Source organism: Monomorium pharaonis, chromosome 7, assembly GCF_013373865.1.
Source record: "Monomorium pharaonis isolate MP-MQ-018 chromosome 7, ASM1337386v2, whole genome shotgun sequence".
NCBI classification, from domain to species: Eukaryota; Metazoa; Arthropoda; class Insecta; order Hymenoptera; family Formicidae; genus Monomorium; species Monomorium pharaonis.
Window position 1 is genome coordinate 21113423 of NC_050473.1, and position 25548 is coordinate 21138970.

At 32.7% G+C, this 25548-nt stretch overlaps 1 protein-coding gene across 4 annotated transcripts in view; it reads left to right on the forward strand.

The window, feature by feature from the left end:
• LOC105831277 (RNA-binding protein 42) overlaps positions 1 to 25548 on the forward strand; it is a 109045-nt gene that overhangs the window by 61992 nt on the left and 21505 nt on the right. The window lies entirely within an intron of this gene.

Consider the following 25548-nt stretch of genomic DNA (forward strand, 5'->3'; position numbering starts at 1 on the left):
AATGAAAATGTGGCAACATTACTTATTACTATATTTAATTACAAACAATTATTTTTTTAAATTTTTTCTTTACATTAATTTTATTAATATTATAAAAAAACATTTAAATAGTAAATTATTGTTTTTTACATTGCTCATGTTGTTTGTTATTTATCAATTTGAAGAAGGCAATGCCAAAAGCTCCTCTGTCAAAAAATAAATGTACATAAAAAGTCACGTAACTGTTTTCCATTGTTTTAAACTAAAGAATTTTTTTAAAGTTTTAGTTTCTTCCTTGATTTTTGTTTAAGGTTTACGTTACATTATGTCACTGAGAGAAAAGAAAAGTTGAAAAAGAGATAAAGGAAGATGAAAAAAAACTCCGCTGTGACTAAATACGGTAGAAGAGAGAGATGGAGAGGTGGAAGTAGGAAGGGAGGGGGAGGAGAGAGAGAGAGAGAGAGAGAGAGAGAGAGAGAGAGAGAGAGAGAGAGAGAGAGAGAAGAAAAGGGAACATTTAGCAAGGAGTATCTTGCGAAATTGAACGGACGCAACAAGTAGTTTGAACAAACGAGTGAATGAACGCAACGAAATCAAATATTCATTTGATCGCATGCGCGTATATGGTGAAATATGTATGATGTAATGAGATGGAGTTCCGGATGTGATGAACAATAGAACGGATATGTGAAGGAGTTGCTTGAGGTACTTGCAGGGCCTGAGACTAATCTCGATGGACCGCAGTGCAACCTTGCAATCTCGCTGATCGAAACTGACACAACTGATCCGTGTTCTCCTCTCGACTGCGATGATTTTGACTGAAATAAATTTTCACATTTGTACCAATATTTATTATACTATATACGCTACATTTATTATATGTATTATTATATTTACATTTATTATACTGTTACCATTTATACTACAATTTTAGTGAAATTTAATGAAATTTTTCTCAAATTAATAAAGCAAAATTGAAATAAAGATATAATATTATATTATATTTGGCTGGAACTTGAAATTATTATTCTTTGAAGAAAATTTTATATTGTTGCTTAATATAAAACAATAATAATTTTACATACAGATAATTTAATATTCTTTAAAGAATTGTATAATAATTAAATTTTAGTAAAATATTATATTTTTATTTTAATATTACAATTATTATTTAAATATTAGGTAATTATTTTAAACTACGGCTCCACCTTCAGTGGATTGAAATTTTTTGTAAAGGCTTCTTATGCTTAGAGTAATGTAAATAACAATTTTAAGTCAAGAGAAGTACAAAAAAAAATTTATAAACAAAAAAGATTTAAAAATGTACGCTTTCTCTGTACGTTCTCTGATTAATGCGGAATGAAATTTCTCTTCCCACACACACACACATACGCACGCACGCAAGCACACACACACACGCACACACACACACAAACGCACACACACACACACACACACACACACACACACACACACACCGGGGGGAGTGGTGCAAGGGGGTTTCTCTCCCACACCCATCCCGTCGGTGAGTGTCTTGGGCATAAAAATGCGCAAAAGTACGGTCCGTACTTTGTTAAGAAATAACTATGTCAATTAAATCGTAATTTATCATGAACAAAGTATGCACCGTACTTTTGCACACTTTTATCTAGGGCACCCTTACCGACGGAGTGGGTGCGGGAGGGGGGCCGAAGGCAACCCCACCCTGTGTGTGTGTGTGTGTGTGTGTGTGTGTGTGTGTGTGTGTCGATTGTTTATGTATATTGGACGCCGCGTTAGTCCGTTTATGACTTTGATATTTTGTCATTGGAAGGAAGCTCTCTTTTGTTAAAGACTAGAACACAACATTGCGCGCGCTTCGCGCGCGCCACTTAGCATTTTTATATTGAACATTGCACTTATTCTTCTTCTGTAATATTACTCTCACATACTTTATCATATTTAATGCCCTTCTCTATCTCACGCTCCCTCATTCTCCCTTTCCCCCCTCTCTAAATTATTAATTATATTATTAATTATATTAATTATATTATTTTCATATTGTTCAATATTACTCTTACACACTTTACTTTCTTATTTAATCCTCTTCTATATCTCTCACGCTCTCTCATTCTCCCCCCTCCTCCCCACCTCTCTCTCTCTCTCTCTCTCTCTCTCTCTCTCTCTCTCTCTCTCTCTCTCTCTTTTCTTCTTCTACCTATCACTTAATTCTTGCAATTTTTTTAAACTTTTTATTTTTTATAAATATCTATATAAACACTGGCGCAAAAGAAAACGAGACAAAAGTTTTGACCGATTTTTAGGCAATCTTCAAAGTGATGCAACTTTGCGAAAAATCATCTAAATTACATGTACTTTTTTTAAATTAAAGGGCAAAGAATCTACTTTGAGAATCCCTAGGTGAAAGTTTGATTTGTTAAGTGCTAATATAACATATAGTATTGCATTGAGTAGGCAGTCCTCAACTACATATCTCATTGGATACATTACATTTTTTTGCAGTGTATATATGGTTTTACGTCCATATCAGCTATATTAATTGATTTTGAAACAGCTATAAGAAAATCAATATATCTACCAGTTTGGAGTCAATGTTAATTACAACCAAATAATATATTGATTTTCTACCCCTGACATTCATTAATATTATGTAAATTTTTATTTCTATTTTCTGTATATACCTCTTTAATATTTCTTTTTTTCTTTTCTTACTCTCTGCTTCCTCTATTTCTTTTTTTCTTTTTTTAATATAATGTTTATTTTCTTTAACCTTAAATAAAAACATTTATATATGTTAAAAATAAAAACGCAATTAAGTCATTAAAAATTCAAAATTTTGACAAAACAAGCTTTACAGCTTTTTAAACAATTATTAAATACCTATCTCGTCTTTCTTCCTTTTTTCTCTCCGCTTTTTTATGAAATGTCTTAATGTTTATTAATTTAAAAGAATTATGCGTTTTGAATCTTTTCTCTCTTTTCTTTTTTTCTCTCCTTTCTTTATCTTTTTCTCTTTCTTTAATCCTCTATCCTTTATCTTCTGCAATTTTGAATAAAAAACGTGTAAGTATAATTTTATAAATAATTACATAATATTATATAAAAACATTTTTATAAAAAATTATTATTTACTTAATTATTTTAAATTTTATTTTTTATTTTTTTTTATCTCACGCTCTCTCACTCTCCTTTTCTCCCTCTCTCTCTTTCTCTCTTTCTCTCTCAACACAAATTATTAATCATATTTTTATGTTGTCTATATCTATCCTCTATCTTCTGCAATTTTGAATAAAAAACGTGTAAGTGTAAGTTTATAAATAATTACATAATATTATATAAAAACATATTTTAATAAAAATTATTTACATATTTTTTTTAAACTTTTTTTTATAAATACACACACACACACACATATATGTATGTATTTATTTAAAAAAAAGTTAAAAGAATTAAGTAAATAATAATTTTTAATAAAATATATTTTTATATATTATGTAATTATTTATAAATTTACATAATTTTACACACACACACACACACGCGCGCGCACGCACAAATATACACACACAGAAAAAAATATAGTCAATAATATATGTAATTGCGAGCTGCTAACTTACAATAATATTTACTGTTAATGCTCTAACACTCTTCTTTTTCTTCTTTCTTACACTCTCTTTCTCTCTCTCTCTTTTTCTGCTCCTTCTTTCTATAGAAGTCGCTGTTTCTCCTTCTGTTTTGTTTTCTGCTTCTTTTTTCAACAAAAGTCGAAACTCTCTTTCTCCTACCAATCTATTTCCTTTCCTTCTTTTTTTCTAAAAGATTATAAAATTTTAAAGATATTATTGTTATTTCCTATATATATTACATTATTACTTAATATATCTTAATATTATATAAAAACATATTTTAATAAAAATTATTTACTTATTTTTTTTAAACTTTTTTTTTATAAATACACACACACACACATATGTATGTATTTATTTAAAAAAAGTTAAAAGAATTAAGTAAATAATAATTTTTAATAAAATATATTTTTATATAATATTATGTAATTATTTATAAATTTACATAATTTTACACACACACACACGCGCGCGCATACACAAATATACACACACAGAAAAAAAATTAGCCAATAATATATGTAATTGCGAGCTGCTAACTACATAAAATACTCAATACAATAATATTTACTGTTAATGCTCTAACACTTTTCTTTTTTTTCTTTCTTACACTCTCTTTCTCTCTCTCTCTTTTTCCGCTCCTTCTTTCTATAGAAGTCGCTGTTTCACCTTCTGTTTTCTTTTCTGCTTCTTCTTTCTACAAAAGTCGAAACTCTCTCTTTCTCCTACCAATCTATTTCCTTTCCTTCTTTCTTTCTAAAAGATTATAAAATTTTAAAGATATTATTGTTATTTCCGAGAGAGAGAGATTATATTATTACTTAATATATCTCTTTATTACTTACCTTATTACTTACACACTTTTGATATAACCAATTTTGATTTGAAAACACAACTGTCAAACACAACTGTCAAACACTACGAAGCATGCGGCTCAATGATCAGCGAAAGAACCAATCAGCATCGCGGATTAAAGGCAACAATTCTTCGAGACTTTCGAGATGACTTCGATACATTCGATAAATAAATAACATATCTTTTTTAGAAAAGGATTATCCTAAAGGTTTGTAAATTTCATTGTAAATTGCAGGGTTGCAGGATTAGTAATTAAACGAGCTACAATTCAAAATTTCGAAAGAGCTTGTGAATTAAAAGTGAGTTTAATTCACGATTCTGAAAGGGTTTGTGAATTAAAAGTGAGTTTAATTTACGATTCCGGAAGGGCTTGTGAATTAAAAGTGAGTGTAAATAAATAAATATAAATAATATATTTTATTATAAAATGATTCATTAATAATAAAAATTTATAAATATGAATTAATTTCTCGCACAAGACTTAAATTAATCTGTGAATTAAATAATTGTTTTTCAATCGAATCATCTGGACTTGTTTGAAACTAAATTCACAAGCCCTTTCGGAATCGTGAATTAAACTCATTTTTAATTCACAAGCCCTTTTGGAATCGCGAATTAAACTCATTTTTAATTTACAAGCTCTTTCAGAATCGTGAATTAAACTCACTTTTAATTCACAAACCCTTTCGGAATCATGAATTAAACTCACTTTTAATTAATAAGCCTTTTCAGAATTATAAATTAAATTCACTTTTAATTCACAAACTCTTTCAGAATTATGAGTTAAACTCACTCTTAATTCATAAGCCTTTTCAAAATTATGAATCAAACTCACTTTTAATTTACAGGCCCTTTTGGAATTTTGAATTATTTGTGAATAATGTCTAAAAAGAAATTAATTTTTCACAACCCTGGTAAATTGTATACTATTTATATTTTGAGTTAAAATTTCGCAAATCTATCGAAAAATCACTAAAACATATGCGTATGTAGCCATAGAGCATATTCATGTTGCTGTATTTCTTTTTATATAAGTTTTTTTTTGTATCTCCCCCGACTAAAAATTGTTATTTACATTATTACTTTTTAATTATAAGAAGCCATTACAAAAAATTTCAGCTTATTTAGAGGTGGAACCGTGGTTCGGTATAATTACCGAATATAATTTTTAATGAAAATATGTAATAAGTTTCAATTCCTAGGATTCAGAATAGATTTTGAATAAATTTGATTCTTTTAATGAATTTACGATAGATTTGCGAATAAACTTATAAAATACTTAATATAAATGATATATACTTAATTTAGGTATATATTTTTCTGTGTACAAAGAAGTCTATTTTAAATAAATACTTATTACTTTAAATAAATGATAAGTTTTTAAAAAGAGAAAATATTTTTTAGAAATGTTTAGAAATTTTTTGGAAATGTTTTTTTATATAGAAAACTCGTACTTTAAAAAAATTGAGCATTTGACGCTTTTTTAGCACGAGAATGGCACTTTTCTGCACGTAGCATCCTGTGTTTCGCATTCTCGTATCGAGACGTGGTCATGCCGGTAATGATTTTTATGCCACGTGGAACGTCCAATTTTTACAGAAACGCATGCGCGCGGAAGTTATTAGAGGATGAAAGGCAAATATAAATTTTGTTGATGGATATTTGCTTGCGCGATGCGATATTTCGAATTCTACGACTGATTTGATTTAAAGAGAACGATTGAACGGAAAATATCGCTATTTGTTCGTCTCGCATGGAAATTACGAAAATGACAATTAGGAATGTCGCGTGGGCAATTGTGATCGAGTTCATTGAGATGATCATCGGGAGCGCGTACGAATGCAGGAAAGAGCCAGGGAGAGCCGAGGTCATGAGCCCTTTCGGACGCGCGTAGCGTTCTCTTTTGACGGAATTTCTCATTGATACCCGACTATCCGAAAGGATATTTTTGGTCCCGCAAATATTAGGCTTGCATGCCTCACGATCTCGAGATTTAAATGCAAATACGAAAGTTGTCATTCACAAGTGAGTCTGCTTTTGCTCGTCGCCGTTTATTACAGCGCGTTTTTTAATTTTTATTTTTGTTTGCATGAAAGAGATACTGAGTAGATAGACACAGTAAAATATTATGTACGGTGAATAAATAATATTTTGTGCGACGGTGGAGGCGTTTTTGTAAAGAGGTCCTGTTTTGCTTTTCGCCATATGTTTCAAATGCTTTCAGGCGCTTTGCCCTATTGGGAAAATCTCGCATTTCCCTTTGTAATTGTCGAACCATAACGCATGTCATAAAAACGACGATCGAGAAAAGGGAGTAGGACGAGAAGAAAACGTAAATGAATACTGTGAAATGGAGTGACTTCGAATAACTGTTAGGGGTTTCGTTCTTTATTTCTTAATTGTACACAAGCGGATAAAGGAAATAGAAAGTTTATAATAATTATATAAATAACTTATCACATGTTAATTGAAATTTTTTACAAATTGCAAATGTTTAAAAATTTTGTTGAATGTTTCAAATTTGATAAAAACTTTGTTTTGGAAAATTTTATAAAATTTACGAATCCGATAAGAAATGAATGAGCGCTCATGTATTCTGCGGAGGATCGATTTTCATCTCTCTATTCTTCTCTTCTTGAAATATTTACTTATATAGATAAAATTGTGTGAGAAAACATATCATCGTCTGTCACCTGTTGAATCCACATCAGCAAGCTTGGATTTCCGGTATTATTATTGTGGATACTCTTATATGTGAAAACATTGTTGCTTACTACCCAGTGAACAATACGTTGTCAAAAAGATCTCTAAAAGATATCTTGTTTCTGAAAATGATAACATAAAGAGACTTCTAAAAGATAACATAATGATGTCAGAATGTTAACCAATGCGCCGTTTTTTGAGAACCGAAAGATATCATAAAACTGATATCTAAAAGATTTCTTAAATCGGATATCTAAAAAATTTCTTAAATCGGATATCTAAAAAAATTCTTAAATCGGATATCTAATAGATTTCTTAAATCAGATATTTTTAAACTGCAACTAAAGATAAAAAAATAAAATAAAAATTCATTTTTTTAAAATTATTTTTATTAACAATAACATACTAAATTTAGGACAAATTTTTATTGATTAATTAAATTTAAATTAAATTATTTTATTTTTACTTGCCGATGGTAGGTTTGAACCCGGAACCTTAGGATGACGAACCTTGTACTCTATCTGCTACGCCAATTTGACTTATCGATATGGGTACTTGTTATTGTCTTATACATATAATACTAATATGATATAAACTGATGCAATTATATTATTTTTTATAAAAGCAATTAAATTCTGCAAAACATTAGAAATAAATAGCATTAATTTATTTACTTATTAATTTCATATTGTTAAATTTATCTTTTTTCATTTAATAATTTGATGGATATTGCGATCTATTTTTAGCATTAATAGTTTGAAGTGTTCAAATGGTTAATTAGGTGGTTTTTATTATTCTGTTTTTGTTTAGTACAGGATAAATTTAGATTTTGTGCATTTTTTGTGCACAGTAATTTTGAAAACATTATCTTTATGATAATTTTTAAATAATATCAAATGAATTTCTCATTTAAGATATTATAATGTTATCTAATTTATGAGTCAACTACAACGCGCATGGACGGCTCAAAAATTGGACAGCATTGTGATATCTTTTATGAGACATCAAGCTGATATCATTTAGCTGATGTTATAAAGATAACATTTTCAAGAAACTTAAATGAGACTCTTCAATTAGATATCTCAAAGACCTCTTAGTGTTGTCTGACTTCTGAGTCAACTACGACGCGCATGGACGGCTCAAAAATCGGACAGCATTGTGATATCTTTTATGAGACATCAAGCTGATATCATTTAGCTGATGCTATAAAGATAACATTTTCAAGAAACTTAAATGAGACTCTTCAATTAGATATCTCGAAGACCTCTTAGTGTTGTCTGATTTCTGAGTCAACTACGACGCGCATAGACGGCTCAAAAATCGGACAGCATTGTGATATCTTTTATGAGATACTAAGCTGATATTATTTAACTGATGTCATAAGGATAACATTTTCAAGAAACTTAAGTAAGATTCTTTAATGAGATATCTTAAAGACCTCTCTTAGTAGACGTCTCTGGTAAATGTTACCATTTTGACATCATTTCCAAGATATCTAAATGTTTTCTTAAAAAAGTTCTCTTAAAGTTTTCATTCTGACACGCGTGTTGTCTGGGTAGATATCCGATTTGCGTTATATCTGATTTATTTTATGCACAGAGTTGATAAGTATATTATTTTAAACTAAATTTAAAAGTAATTTATAAAATCAGATTATGTTAAAAATTGTATAAACGAAAAATTAACACTGTTAAAAGTTGCGTTAAGAGGCTAAACTGCTCATCAAACTTGATTGAGGTCGATAATGCAGAGTCATTATTTATTCTTGTTTATAAAAAAAATTGCTTTAAAATACAAGTTATATAGCTTATACTTACAAATAAATGGTGTCTCGCAGTTTGGAATAGAAGGAATAAGACTATATTTGTCAAATTACGTTTACAAGCCGCAAAAAAACATATTTGTGATCAAAAATTTTATTCATTTAAGCGCTTTTATTTTTAAAATATCTTTTTTGTACGGCTTGTAAACGTAATTTGACGATTATAATCTTATTTCTCAATCTATTCCGAACCCGGGAACACCATTCATTTGTATGTATAAGCTACATAACTTGTATTTTGAAGCAAATATTTTTAGGAACAAATAAACTTTAAAAAATTTTTTGCATTTTTGGTCTTTATCTAATCGTCCCTGGGTTCATTTGTGTACGTACTTTAAAAGTGTAAAAGGAATTATCAATTCTGTAAATTCAATTCGAAATTAAGTGATTAAACAGAATGTCGGTAAAACACACGGCTTTAGCATCTTTTTAAGGGGATGATGGACTGCCTCTCAAACTTGATCGAGGTCGATAATGTAGAGTCATTCATGCACATCATTAATGAGATTTCGTATATATCTCTTTTATAAATTTGGAAATTCTTTTCCAGAATTAAAGTACACATATTAATATCCATCTGTGAATTGGACTTTATATCAAGGACAAAAAAAAATTTTTTTATTGCTCTACTTATTAATAACTTTTTACGCGTATATGACCTAAATTTTCGTTTCACAATTTCGTTTCAATTAGGCACTAAAATCTAATTTTCGAAACTCGACACTGTTTGTTCTCGTCGTCTACTAGTCTGTGAATACGAATTTCGTAGATACAAACTGTAGATCTTTTATATTAAGCAAACATTGTTATGATGTGACAAATTAACAATTTTTTCTCGTTTTTAGAGGAAATTCCACTCCACAGACTGATAGCATGCGTATTCTTTTATTCTGGAGAAGGATTTCCAAATCTATAAAAGAAATAAAAAGATATTGTTAAACAAAAGTTACTATCTTTTTGTTGGTAAAACAGACAACTCCAACATCCCCTTAAGATTAAATACTAAAGATTAAACAAAGAAATTTATATTTTTTTGAAGAAATGCGAGTTAATTTTGCAATTCTGACCTTGGATTCGAATTCAGCGGGTCAAAATACATAAGGATTGACTAGTTTGGTCCGCTGGACCAAAAAAAAAAATTTTTTTTTTAGATTAGAAAATGCGAGCTAACTTTGCTATTCTGACCTTGGATTCGGATTCAGCGGGTCGAAATACAGAAGGATTGGCTAGTCTAGTCCGTCGGACCAATTACTTTTTTTTGTGTGCCTGTTATGAGCGAGGCACTCACAACCGATAGTAAAATTAAATATTATAGTATCCCAGTGAACAATACGTTGTCAAAAAGATCTCTAAAAGATATCTTGTTTCTGAAAATGATAACATAAAGAGACTTCTAAAAGATGACATAATGATGTCAGAATGTTAACCAATGCGCCGTTTTTTGAGAACAGAAAGATATAAAACTGATACCTAAAAGATTTCTTAAATCGGATATCTAAAAAATTTCTTAAACCGGATATCTAAAAAATTTCTTAAATCGGATATCTAAAAGGTTTCTTAAATCAGATATTTTTTAACTGCAACTAAAGATAAAAAAATAAAATAAAAATTCATTTTTTAAGAATTATTTTTATCAACAGTAACATACTAAATTTAGGACAAATTTTTATTGATTAATTAAATTTAAATTAAATTATTTTATTCTTACTTGCCGCTGGTAGGTTTGAACCCGGAACCTTAGGATGACGAACCTTGTACTCTATCTGCTACGCCAATTTGACTTATCGATATGGGTACTTGTTATTGTCTTATACATATAATACCAATATGTTATAAACTGACGCAATTATATTATTTTTTATAAAAGCAATTAAATTTTACAAAACATATTAAAAATAAATAGCATTAATTTATTTACTTATTAATTTCATTGTTAAATTTATCTTTTTCCATAGCCTTAATAATTTGATGGAAATTGCGATCTATTTTTAACATTAATAGTTTGAAGCGTTCAAATGGTTAATTAGATGGTTTTTATTATTCTGTTTTTGTTTAGTACATGATAAATTTAGATTTTGTGCATTTTTTGTGCACAGTAATTGTAGGCAAACCGTTATTTTTGAAAACATTATCTTTATAATAATTTTTAAATAATATCAAATGGATTTCTCATTTAAGATATTATAATGTTATCTAATTTATGAGTCAACTACAACGCGCATGGACGGCTCAAAAATCGGACAGCATTGTGATATCTTTTATGAGACATCAAGCTGATATCATTTAGCTGATGCTATAAAGATAACATTTTCAAGAAACTTAAATGAGACTCTTCAATTAGATATCTCAAAGACCTCTTAGTGTTGTCTGATTTCTGAGTCAACTACGACGCGCATGGACGGCTCAAAAATCGGACAGCATTATGATATCTTTTATGAGACATCAAGCTGATATCATTTAGCTAATGTTATAAAGATAACATTTTCAAGAAACTTAAATGAGATTCTTTAATTAGATATCTCAAAGACCTCTTAGTGTTGTCTGATTTCTGAGTCAACTACGACGCGCATGGACGGCTCAAAAATCGGACAGCATTGTGATATCTTTTATGAGACATCAAGCTGATATCATTTAGCTGATGTTATAAAGATAACATTTTCAAGAAACTTAAATGAGACTCTTCAATTAGATATCTCAAAGACCTCTTAGTGTTGTCTGATTTCTGAGTCAACTACGACGCGCATGGACGGCTCAAAAATCGGACAGCATTATGATATCTTTTATGAGATACCAAGCTGATATCATTTAACTGATGTCATAAGGATAACATTTTCAAGAAACTTAAGTAAGACTTTTCAATGAGATATCTTAAAGACCTCTTTTAGTAGACGTCTCTGGTAAATGTTACCATTTTGACATCATTTTCAAGATATCTAAATGTTTTCTTAAAAAAGTTCTCTTAAAGTTTTCATTCTGACAAGCGTGTTGTCTGGGATAATAATGGATAATATAATAATATTAAAATTAAATTATAAAAGATATTAGAATAGTTCGCCAAGGAAGGCCCGTTATCGCGATGTCAAGTAACATGCCTCGTGCGCTGCCGGCCGACCATTGCACCGGACATCGCATGGAATTTAGCGAAGTTCAGCTTAGCAATGATCATGCCACCGGAAATGCATATTTGCGTTTTGACAATTGTTGCTAAGCTCGCGAATATTTCGCGCGCGCCGGATGCGCGCGGTTATGACCATATATAGTCATGCGGAGGGCCCATTGCCCTACTATTACACCAAATCCGTGGCACTACTTAAGCCGCTGCCGGAAAGCGGACCGCGGGATCAGTGATAGTCAATCAAGCCGATACATACGGCTCGCGAGATTAGCATACAAACTTAGAGTTCGGGACTTAATTACAACGCATCTCGAGCGAGCGAATATACAGTGCGCTATCTCAGAGCCGCGTGCCGTATCTTATCACCTCTGAATAAAACGACACGGCACCTTCGCCGATCGCAAGTGTAAAGAACTGCCTTCTAACTACAGAGAATAAACACTTCTTTTGTTAATTACTAATAACAAATATGTTGGTGACTCGAGGACTCTGCCAACGAAAGCCTCCTTTTGCGAGTTCTTACTCCTAAGACAGCAACGAACCCAATAAGATTATTTGTCGCACTGCAAGGTACGGCAAAATCATTTTCTTGCACCGCAAGGTACAACATGCCTGTTTTATTATTGCGACAGAGGGAGGAAACTATATATAAACCTAAAAATCTTACTTTTATTAAATAAGTCTATCTACTTTTATCTCTCGTCACAATTATGGTACAGTTTTTTTTAACCTAATAATTTATTTTATATAAATTTATAATTTTATAACAAAAGATTTTTGTAAACAAAACCAATTTTTTGCATTTATTTTTGTGATGGCCATATTATCACCTCTGTTTCTCTTTAACTCATTATGCAGTATCGCTACATTTTTTTAAATAATATGTAATATAATAAATAGTTGATAACTTTAAATCTAAAATCTAATAAACAACACTTTAATGAATATAACCGTTAAATTTCAATTTAAAATATTAATTATTAATAAAAGTTATTGTATAAAATGTAAATAGGTGACTATATTACTATCTTCTTTATTATTATTATTGTTATGTAATAAAGTTAAAAGTACACACATAGGGTACGTTCGTCTTGCTCGCTTTTACGCTGTTAGTATTGACGCTTAGATGCAGTAATTTTGTCCGTTCGTGTACAGGATACAGCGTAGAAACGCTAGCTGCAAGTCGAACGACTGTTATACTTATTTTGACGGAAAAAATGGCTGCTCTTAGTAATAATCAACGCCGAATATTAGCTTTAATAGTAAATGAATTTTACAATATCATGTTCTCATCTTCATCGAAAGAAACTGAAAAGGATGATATTGAAGTTGAAATATTACAAAATAAAAATGATGTTAAACAACATGTTCACTGTTTTCAAAATTACGTAGAGCTAGGTTATCATATCACAGTATACTAATAACCAGTTTAAATTTCATTTCAGGTAAATTAATTAGGTTTTATTAACTATTAAAAAGTAATATATTGAGAAAACACAATATTTATTTATATTATATTCACACATATATTGAATGAAGATTATAAATTGCTTCATTTTATTTATTCGAATATATAAATTATTGTTAGTAATAACCACAACTAGTAATACTGTTGGCGAGTAATTTCGCGTTTGTCTGAACTAAAAGCGCTTACGCTTTTGCACTACCTTTTTTAAGAAAGCGATTGTAAGCGAGAAATGATGACGTTTTTACTATGAAATTATGATGTCATTGCTTTACGAAAGCGTGTGAAAGTGCCAAGTCGAACGCCGATAGCGATGCTTGTGAGCGCTTTCAGCATGAAAGCGAGCAAGACGAACGCACTCATAGACCCACGCGCGCGCGCGCGCACACGCATGCACGCACACATGCACGCACACTCAAAAGTTTTATGGATGTGTATTTTTTACATAATTTTGAGAAATATATCAGGCATTAATTTTTTAATTTTGGTGTAATTTGAAGAACTTAAGTATAGCTCTCAAATTACGTAATTAAATTTAATGTTTGTGACGTAATAGTTTAAATAATGAAGTAATTTTTATATTATTATAACGTTACATCAAGGTAGTTTTGTATCCTAGCGCGAATTAATTTATCTTAATTTAGCAGATGAAGAGATTGACTCGGGTCACTAGCTAGCGTTAGAACGTTATTAATTTTTAAGTAGTACAGACATAAAGTGGAAGTGAGGTACGTTTATACTTCAGTTTAATACATTTATGTATATACATTTTGTTCGTATATTGCCATACGGAACACTGTTTTTTTGTATTTATATTTTACTTGGACGGGCATTCGCTAGAAAGAGAGATATTGCGGCTGCGTTTGCACGAACTGCAATGTTCCTGTGTGTGAAGACCACAGAACAATAACAATGTCGCGAATGCTATTTGGAGTCATGAAAATATTTTAATAAAACTTATTAGAATTTATTTACTTCAAGCATAGACAATATCAAGAAAGGACTTAGTTTACAATCAAGACTTATCCAAGCATCTATCCCTACCTTACAAATTCTCTATCACACACGTACCTCCATCCATGCGTTTAACTATCCATCTATCCTAACCAATACATCGCATGGCTTTATTTATATTATTAGCATATCAAATCTTATTACTTTGCTATAATCCTACATTTTCTCTTCGCACGAATTTTCCTACAATAATAAATTTTATTCTCTTCAGCATCTCATGGCCAAGAACAGAATCCTACATAAAATACAGTATGATTCTATCTAAACATTTTTCTCGCACTATCTTCCTATCATCACTTTATTTAGTCTTTTTTCTTTTAACCTGTAATTATACACCCTTATAACTAATCTCTCTTGCTTTATTTACTAATTTTTACAAAAATCTTTTTTTTACCTCCTTTTTTCCCCTAAACATTCCTTTTGCCTTCTTCTACTAAAAGTTATTTCTATAATTCTTAGATTCCATATCTTGTTAGTTGCCCTTATTCATTTCTTTCTTAACATGTTTATCATAACATATCATATCCTATTATACCGTTCTATTCACAAAAATTCTGTCTATAATACAATCTAATCAAATCTCATTGTTCTTCTTTTACCTATCATTCCATCTTTTCTCTGTTTACAATCTTCTTACTACTTATAACTATATTCGTCTAATCTTTCTATTTAGGCCTTTTCCTATGCGTACTAGTTCCTCTGCACTTCCTCTTTCGTAATCACATTCTCTCTTAACCTAATTCTACATCTTCTGTTCTATTTTATATGTACCTGTCTAATTTTATTATCTACATCTGAAAATCAAAGAACCCATTTCACAGCCCTGTCTTGCTCCCATCGTTGTACTGCACACTTATGCCAATCCTGACTGTCGCCCTCGTGCCATTGTACCTTCTTTCAATCTTTCTTTCTTCTGGCTTCACAGTTTCTAATTCCTCTTTTAACGTTATCGTGAGCTGCTTTCCAATGCATCCATAAAGAGGGCGAAAAACTTTTTATTTTTTTTCTCCTTCTCTGCACAGTATGAGTCACAATAAATAATGTTCCTTACTTCTTTACCTTGATATTTCCTCTTGTCTCTTCTCTCTCCTACAACTCTGTTCCATCCAATAGTTTTATCAAGCGGATTTTCCTTTTTCCTTGTTGTTTCTTATTTACTCTTTTTCTCCTCTGTTCCTAGTTATGTATTTCCAATTCTATTGCCTTTACAGACTTTAAACTTCAAAATCTATTTCCTCTCTTTTCTTCATTTTCTTTGTCTTGCTTCTGATTCAAAAAGCCCTTTAGTCTTTACTCTTCTTCTCCAATTGGTCATCTCTCGTAACTGTTTCTTTTCATCTCTTTAAAATCATTTACATTTTTTTCTTCTTATTTGTATAGTCTTTATTTTACTTTTCCTTACTTTACCTTACTTTATTTTACAGATCTTATGATCCGTTCCTTTTCTTTTCTCTACGCCTCTATATATCTATATACACTGGAACCCCGCGTTAGCGGACTGTTCGGGGCTTTGGTCCGCTAACGCGGGGTTATCTCCTATTGCTTGGTTTCACTCCCACTCCGTGAAATACGCGACTGCATTGCTCATTGCTATCCCCCACACACGCTACTCATGTGGGCCGAGTGCATATGGAGGGGATAGTTTCCGCTAACGCGGAGTACGCTAACGCGGGGTTCCAGTGTATCTATATTGTTGCTTTCTGGATCGTCTTCTGTAATATTCTTCCAGAATTCTGTTGCCTCGTTATCCAGGATCTCCATTTATCTTTTCCACCTTTTTCTCTTGTATATGCGTTTTGCTTCGTCATCCTCTCCTATTCTTGATCTTCTTTCTGCAGTCCTTTCCTCCTCCTCTTCTTTCTGCTTTCCAATCTCATCGCCTAGGAGCTGCGATCTGCGTCCACTCTTTTCTCTACTAAAATCTCTTATACAAACAGTTTCATTTACTAATATATTGTGCTTATTTTACATATCTATACTATAATATCTCTTTTTTACTTTATCTACGTATATTCTCGTCCTTTCTTTTTTGTCTGATTATCTCTCTAAAACTATGAACATAACCTATCTCTTGCTTACTTCTGTATTCTCTAACCTTATTCTATTTTTCTTTTCTGTTTTCTTTAACTTACCTTTCTACCTTACTTAATTCTCTCTTAACCGCATTCTCCAACCCTTTTCTGTCCCCCTTTATCTCTTTTTCTCCTCGCTCTTATCTATACATTTTCCCGCGCTCGTCTATGCATCCTAATCTCTTTAGTCGCGATCTTTCTACCCGTCTTTTATTCTGTCTTCTTGCTTCTATAGCGTTTCCTTCAATTCCCCAGCAACTTTACTTTCCTCCCTTCCCATTCTCTTCTATTTTTTCATTCTAAATCTCTAAATACCTACTTAATTCTGTCCTATACACGCACAATCGCCGCCACACGATCATTCGCTCTCACACCACCTAACCAAGTTCTGAAAATATTTTAATATTTTTTTACTTTAATATTGTGTTTTATATTAAAAGAAAACATTTTTAGAATTTTATAGCAAAATAAAAAATATTGATTGTGTCTTTATTCATTTTTCCCCTTTCTTAAGATATTGTTTTTCTTAACTTTTATTTGTCCAAATAATTATACTTTTTAAACAATACTCAAAATCCATTTTATCCCGGCTAGATTTGTTTTACCTTTTTAAAATTGTTTTTTTTAATCCGTTAAAAATTGACGATAATATAATAGATTTTTTAAAAGAGCTCATTTTTCTGATTTTTTAAAATCAAGTTTTATTAGTTAATTTTGTTAGTTAATAATGGAAGGGGATGCGGCAAAGCCTCTTTTTCGTGAGTTTGCGACTTTCCACGCATTGCGAGGTTCATCCATACCCCTTTCTCCCCCCCCCCCCCCGCCTTGCTTACAGAGCGAAACGACATCCACACTTGTACTGTACCACATGGGTTTGCGACTTTCTACGCGTAGCGTGGTCCATTCTTGTACTATGACAGGGTAAGTGCGGGAGACGGGGGCGAAACCCCCTTTGCGCGCGCGTGTGTGTGTGTGTGTGGTCACAGCGAAGAAGTGTTTATGCTTCATACTGTACCACATGGGTTTGCGACTTTCTACACGTAGCGAGATCCACTCTTGTACTGTACCAAATGGGTTTGCGATTTTCTACGCGTAACGAGATCCACTTTTGTACTGTACCACATAGGTTTGCGACTTTTTAGGACACCCCTACCGACGAAGTGAGTGCAGGAGGAGGCGGACGAAGTCCCCCTTGCACCCCCGTGTGTGTGTGTGTGTGTGTGTGTGCGTGTGTGTGTGCGTGCGTGCGTGCGTGCGTGCGTGCGTGCGTGCGTGCGTGCGTGCGTGCGTGCGTGCGTGCGTGCGTGCGTGCGTGCGTGCGTGCGTGCGTGCGTGCGTGCGTGCGTGCGTGCGTGCGTGCGTGCGTGCGTGCGTGCGTGCGTGCGTGCGTGCGTGCGTGCGTGCGTGCGTGCGTGCGTGCGTGCGTGCGTGCGTGCGTGCGTGCGTGCGTGCGTGCGTGCGTGCGTGCGTGCGTGCGTGCGTGCGTGCGTGCGTGCGTGCGTGCGTGCGTGCGTGCGTGCGTGCGTGCGTGCGTGCGTGCGTGCGTGCGTGCGTGCGTGCGTGCGTGCGTGCGTGCGTGCGTGCGTGCGTGCGTGCGTGCGTGCGTGCGTGCGTGCGTGCGTGCGTGCGTGCGTGCGTGCGTGCGTGCGTGCGTGCGTGCGTGCGTGCGTGCGTGCGTGCGTGCGTGCGTGCGTGCGTGCGTGCGTGCGTGCGTGCGTGCGTGCGTGTGTGTGTGTGTGTGTGGCTATAGCGAAGAAGTATCGATTGATTTGTGTCGGATGAGTTATATGAAGTTTTGAACATTTAACGCCTTTTTTCTCAAAAACTATTGTTTTTATGGCAAAATCAATACAACCTAAAATGTGTATTTCGATGAGATCTACAATTTTATCTGAAGTATTTTTTTTAATTTCCATTATTTACGGAAATAAATAAAAAAAATCGTGATTTTTATGGTTTTTGTAGTTTTCGCCATGAAAATAAAATTTGCGCCAATTTTCATTATCATATTCGTAATCAGCGTGCCAAAATACGTAAGAATACACAGTTTCAAAAAATTTGCAGGTATGTCGCTTTCGGAAGTTTATCCTGATTAGTTTTGATCTTATGTGATGTTTTTTTAATTGCATTACAATAGATTGCTGACAAAATTAATTGACAAGCTGGTCATTATTAATTTACAGTCACGTTACAAATATAAAGTAATCCATATAATATAAAAACTATTTTTTACTATTATGAAATTAATAATTTATTTCAAACAGAGTGCATAATTTTCTCTTCAATCTGAAGCATTTGGATGTGATTTCAACATGTTTAATATTAGTCGACAAATGTTTTGAACAATTGTTGCAAATAAAAGCTTTTTAAAAAAAGATGTTATCGATTTTATTATTGATAGTTTTTTGCAATGTTTATTGATTCTCTTGCTGCGCTTACTTTGTGTTGCGAGAATAACTATCATTGCGATTGAAATTTGACAGTTGTCAAATTGAAACAATGTTGACAACTTGAATTAATAACATGATAAATATTTAATATGTATTATAAGCGAGTTAAAAGTAGTGAAAAATAAATGTCTTTAGTGCCATTTCTTATCATTATATGACAATTGTAAGTGACTTATCCTATCTTAACGCTTTGTGTCACAGTGATACCACCAGGGCATCTATTGTCTAAGTTTTTTTTTCAAGTAATCAAGTATTTCATGTATTCTTCATAGTATATTTAGAACTGTTAAAATAAGAAGACGTTCCTCTGAATAATAAAATTACTGTCAGAAATATCTAAAATGTTTTTAAAATAAATAAATATCGTAAAATTATCATTTTTAGTAAAAAAATTTATCTGTGAAAAAATTAAAAAATAACGAAAATTTTAAAAAATAAAAAATTGAATAAAAATGGAACTAAAAGTTTGCCATGTCCTTGCCGTTAATTCCGCGTAATGCAGAAAGCAAGCTATGTGCATACACAATTTTAAACTACAACAGCAATTTCCGTTTCCAAAATGTTCAGAATTTTTAATTTACGCCTGCTGTAGTGAATTTTTGATTTCCGTGCTTATATTTTTGGCTTCAGGTTTTTTATCTTTTTTTTTTAAATAAAAAAATAGATGTATTCTGATTTTTTTATTCACTATTTTGGGTCAATTATTAGGAATTTCAAAAATCTGATTTGTAATCAGCATCTTAAAAAAAATTTTAGACTAGTCTCATGAAAATTGGCTGAATTTTAAAAATTACGTTTGCCATATTGGATTCGCTATTTTGAATTCTCAAAATTTGATTACGAATTTAAAATTAGCAACCCTGAGCACTCCTATATACATATTTTTATGAAAATTGAAAATATTATAAAATTTTTGTCCAACATATTAGATTTGCTATTTTAAATTTCTGGATAAGATAGAATTTCTAAAATAGATTTGTAATCGGACTCCGAAAACCCTAATGTGCCAATTTTCACAAGAAACTATCGGTAGAAAAATTTGTGACAAAAAAGAGATGAGCATCAGTTTCGTGAGATTGTTATCGCGGAATTAACAAATAATAAATTGTATAGATGATTATCGTTGCAATTTATTTTTAAAAAGTAAAAAGTTAAATAGCTCGCGTAAAGAGCGTGTCTGTGGAATTTAGTTTTATGTAAAATAGTTTTATATATAAATTTAAAACAATGGTTGTGTTTTGTCTCGATGATTTATAATCAAATAGCAACTAAAATTACTAAAATAAGATAAAAATAAAATAAAATTTAATAAAAATAGGTGGATTAAATGATATTTAATTTGATAATTTTTATCAAATTTTAGTTTTGTGTGTGTGTGTGTGCACGCGCGCGCGCGTGCGTGCGTGCGTGCGTGCGTGCGTGTGTGTGAAGAGGGAAAGGAGTTTCTTCTTTTAAGTTTTTTTATTTTTTCTATATCATTGCAATCTGCCTTATGCAGGACATTAAGTAAAATGTTTGTCATATTATGTTAGCATGTGTGGTATTCATTTATTGAAACATATTTCTTGTATTATCGCATTAACAGAATAAAAGATCTTGCAGTATATTTTATTTTCCTGATACTTGTTATCATAAGATCCTTAGATAGAGCGCTAGGGTGTTTATTAAGTTTATTTTTGTGACTTTTTTGTACGACCGCGCGTGTGGTCGCGTTCTCGCTTTTCGGACCAGTCGATAGGCAGGATAGTTTGTCGCGGTTATTAGTAAGGAATTTATGGTCAACACGTGGGTGAAAAAAAATATGCGTTATTTTAGGGCGAATTCAAGGAGGAAAATCCGAGCCCGCAAGTGCGAACCCAGCAAAAACCCCCTTTAAAGTTTATTTATCGGAATCACTAAATTATAATGTCGAACAACTTGAGGTGCGAGCGATTTCGGAAGACGCTTCGTGCATCGTATCGATATCGCCTTCAAGGCGTGCGTAAAGAGACTTGGCTCTCGCGGACCGGCTGCAAACACGGTCGCGCGTATGGAATTCGAGGGCGGCTCGGGATTCCATTCAACCGGCTTACGTGCGGTTGCAAAGATCTGATGGCTCGAGAGAGCGCGTGTAAAAGAGAATCAAGGCGACTCGATTATATTAGCGTACAAGATGGCTTCTATCACTTCAACTAGCTAAAACTAGCTCACTATTGTAAGTGGTCCGGGAAAGAACTGAGGCAACGTGCCCGGCCGGTACACGCGCCCCCGCTTCTCTCCCCACCGCTCGGCGTCACCGCCGGCAGTGCCCAAAAAATCGGTCGCTCGGCAATCGGAATCTCATCCGCACAACGCATCGCGCGAGAGATTCGGATTATAAAACGAGTATTGCATGTCAAATGTGAAGAAGTCTGTGTTCCGACGGAACATTTTTGTTGCTTTAGCAATTTTGTCCTTAATCGATATTGAGATCAAGATGGAGTATTTTGTTAGAACTTATAAGGAATGTTTATGATTATACAAAGTATTTTAGATTGGTATCTTTGTAGGACTTCCATGTTAAAATTTGCGACTGTGCCCCACAGTTGTATTCCACAAGTCCATTAATTTTATAATGCATTTATATAGCAATAGCTTGTTTTTTTAATAATAGTTTGGAATTTTTACCTAGTAGTCAATATATGCTACGTAATTGTATTTTCAACTGTTTACGCTTAGTGAATGTGTGTATATTTTCTCCAATTTAGCCTTTTTTATCCAAATGCATTTCCACTTTACATTTCGGATTGTAAGACTTGTATTTCATTTAGAGATACTGATAAATGTATTCTGTGTCTTGTTATGGAAAAATAAACTGATTTAGTTTTATTTACTTTAATTTTCTACATTTTAAACTATATTTTGTCTATATTAATTTGCAAAATATTACCAGTATTAGGATTTTCATATGATACCAGTATTTTTTATTTTTTTACAAAATGTAAATAAATTCATAACAAGTGGAGGAATGCATTTTTTATGAAAAATAGGCAAAATTTAATCAACTGGAACTTCGTTGAAAATGAACGAAGTTTAAATTAAAAAAAAGCGTTTTAAAGATTTAAAATCTCTACTTTTGAAAGCTTACCATTATTTTTATGTTTCTGTAAGTTTGATAATTTTTACGTACACAAAACTATGAACTGGAAATTTTTATCGCACTTGTCGGTCTATCATGTTTCTAAAAAAATTCTAAAATTCTAACCTTTTTAACGCGAAACCTTGAAGTTTTCCCTACAAAATCGGTTTTTTTTAATTTGTCTATTTTTTGTTATTGAGTTATTATTTGATTAAATAAAAAGTGAGCACTTGATTTTGATTGCTTATAAATCCATTAAAAATCATCATACCGCAATCATAGATGTAGATACATATAGACTTCGTATTTGGCTAGAAAGCTGTACAAACTTTAGAAGAAAACAACATGCTTTCATGGTGTATCTTTCTCTGTCTATCAATACTTAGAGTGGGGCAAAAATTCACTATGGCAACGAATCAATAAACCCTGATAGCACAGAAAAGTTTCTGCAATGTTGCAGAGACATAATACTGAAATGTTGAAACTATTACAGTTACGTTACGTTATGTCTCTGCAATGTTTTTGTAAGGTTGCAGCAATGTCAAAATGTCCACTTTGATCCGCAAGAACGCTTCTGAAATATTATGGGAATATGTTGTGGCAGCTTTCGGTTAGGTACTGTAATGTTCTTCTTAGTTTTATTAGAAACATTGCAGAAATGTCACAGGAATGTATGAGATTAATTATTATTGTTTAAATAAAACGCAAATACTTTTAATAAATCACTTAATTTTTATTATATATGTATATTATATATGTTTATTCTGAATCGTTAGATATTTAATATACAAAAAAAGTTATAATTTTTAATGTTTATTATATTTTAATATATTTTAATATATATATATTTCTCTTCAAGTACATATTTTTCTTATATTGCACTTTGATTACACAGTCACACAAAAAAGAAAAAGTGGTCTGGCCTGTATATTAGACCCATGTATTTCTATGGATTTTGGCCTGCTGAATCCAAATCTGATGTCAGAATTGGTAGATTGGTTCGCTGTTTCGAGAAAAACATCAGCGAAAGTGTTTGTTTTGTGAATTTTCGAGCTTTTTTTGAGATTTACTCGGAAGAGCGAACCAATCTACTAATTCTGATATCAGATTTGGATTCAGCAGGCCAAAATCCATAGAAATACATAGGTCTGGTATACAGGCCAGACTACTTTTTTTTTTAGTATGTGACTGTGCACAGCTACAAAAAAAGTGGTTTGGCCTGTATACCAGACCTATGTATTCCTATAGATTTTAGCGTGCTAAATCCAAATCTGATGTCAGAATTGAAGGATTGGTTCGCTGTTCCGAGGAAATCTCAAAAAAGCTCGAAAATCCATACAAGACGAACACTTTCGCTGATGTTTTTCTCGAACCAATCTACCAATTCTAACATCAAATTTGCATTCAGCAGGCCAAAATCCATAGAAATACATGAGTCTGGTATACAGGTCAGACCACTTTTTCTTTTTTGTGTGGCTGTGTTATTAGTGCTTTTTATATTGCTCTTAAAATATTTATCACTTTATCGATCACTTATTTCATCATCATCATTAGCGTCCGGTTCCTTCTGATCTTACTGAAAATAAAAATAGTAATGCGAAAAAAATAACAAAATAGAATGTTTTATTTGTTTAAAGATGAAAACGGAACTAAGTATGTATATACAGGGTGATTCAAAATAACTATATGTCCTTGCATAGACGTATTCTTAGTAATATTCTAAGTCAACTTTTTATTTCGCAAAAAATTATCCAGAGCGTAGATTTCTAGATATAATAAGAAATAGTTTACGTATCCTGAATCGGATACAAGAGGTAAGCAGAGGTGGCTCAACTCACCGCTGCTCGCAGGCACTACGAGCACCGCGAGACATCTGCTGCGCTCAATAATCGATAATCATCTCAATTATCTTTAACGATGGTATTTAGTATTTTGAATTACCCGAATATTATGTATTAAAGGAAGAAATGAATAGTTGGCAAAGAGAGAGAGAGAGAGAGAGAGAGAGAGAGAGAGAGAGAGAGAGAGAGAGGGGGGGGGGGGAGAGAGAGAGAGAGGAGAGAAAGGGGGGAGAGGACTTGTTTGAACCTGTTTACGCACGTACCATCCTGCAATCAATTGATTGTTCTCACGATCCATCCTTCAGTTTATCGGATTAAAAGTCTTTTTTTCTTTCTTCTTACATTTTATCACTTCCCAGCAAACACAGAACATAGCAGCAACATTGCGGCAATGTTATAACATTGTAGCAACATCACAGCAATATTACAACATTGCTGCAATGTTGCTGCAATGTTCTGTGTTTGCTGGGTTCACTCATTTACACACACACACACACACACACACACACACACACACACACACACACACACACACACACACACACACACACACACACACACACACACACACACACACACACACACACACGCACACGCACACACACACTCTCACACACACACACACACACACACACACACACACACACACACACACACACACATACACACACTCTGTTCACTCACTTGACCGAATTTATTTACACATCAAAAAAATAATACGAAACATTTATTAACTATTAAACTATTAAACAACTATTAAACATTAGGGGAAGTGCGCCGTTTGTGGGCACCTCTACGTAAATTTGGACAGCAAGCATACGCTACTGATCTGAGTACTGAAAAACGTGTATGTTGACGATACGCAGTTTTCGTGTTGATACCGAAACGAATACACGCATTTGCGTAGTAGCTGTGAGCATAGTAAAAATTATTTGCAATAAATAAACAGAAAAGTGATTTTCTACTCTTTTTGAAGTGCGATAAATCGGTGTGAATTCTTTCAATAAGGTAAGTGTTTCATTGTGTTTGCAGTGTTGTTATTGTATTTTGTGATTTCATTTCGTATTCAACCAAAATTTTTGCACCACATAATTTGTTAGTCTTTTGAAAAAATAGCTGCCATTCCCGGTTATGAGCACTTTCATGTAACCGGTTGTGGGCACCCTTGTTTTTTTTCATTTAATGCGTGTGTTTGGTTGAGAAACTGCGTAATATCGTTCTTTATGTTGACGTAACGTATTTTATCACTGTTTTTATGCATTTCACGCATTTTTAGCCACGTCAACCTCGGAAAAATTATTTGATTAAAAAAAAAGGATTTTAATGCGCTGTTACAAGCCATTAAGTGTTTCTTAGCGGACAATAAACCTGTCAAAGGGACTGCTAAAGCATATGGCATTCCTCGGAGCAATCTGCAACGCTATTTGAAGAAAATGGCAGCCCAATTTGACGACATTTTATCTGTGGAAGATGGTGTTTTGTTGGAATTCGTCTGGACCTACTGCCACG